Raw genomic sequence first — 330 nt, forward strand, 5'->3', positions numbered from 1 at the left:
CAAATTGCCAACATCTGCTGGATGGTCAAAAAAGCAAGAGAGTTCCAGAAAAACATCTATTTCTGCTTTACTGACTACGCCAAAGCCTTTGACTGTGTGGATCACAATAAACTGGAAAATTCTGAAAGAGATGGGAATACCAGACCACCTGACCTGCCTCTTGAGAAACCTATATGCAGATCAGGAAGCAACAGTTAGAACTGGACATGGAATGACAGACTGGTTCCAAATAGGAAAAGGAGTACGTCAAGGCTGTGTATTGTCACCCTGCTTATTTAACTTCTATGCAGAGTACATCATGAGAAACGCTGGGCTGGATGAAGCACAAGC

This window comes from Bison bison, unplaced genomic scaffold, assembly GCF_000754665.1.
Source record: "Bison bison bison isolate TAMUID 2011002044 unplaced genomic scaffold, Bison_UMD1.0 scf7180017864519, whole genome shotgun sequence".
Lineage (NCBI taxonomy): Eukaryota > Metazoa > Chordata > Mammalia > Artiodactyla > Bovidae > Bison > Bison bison.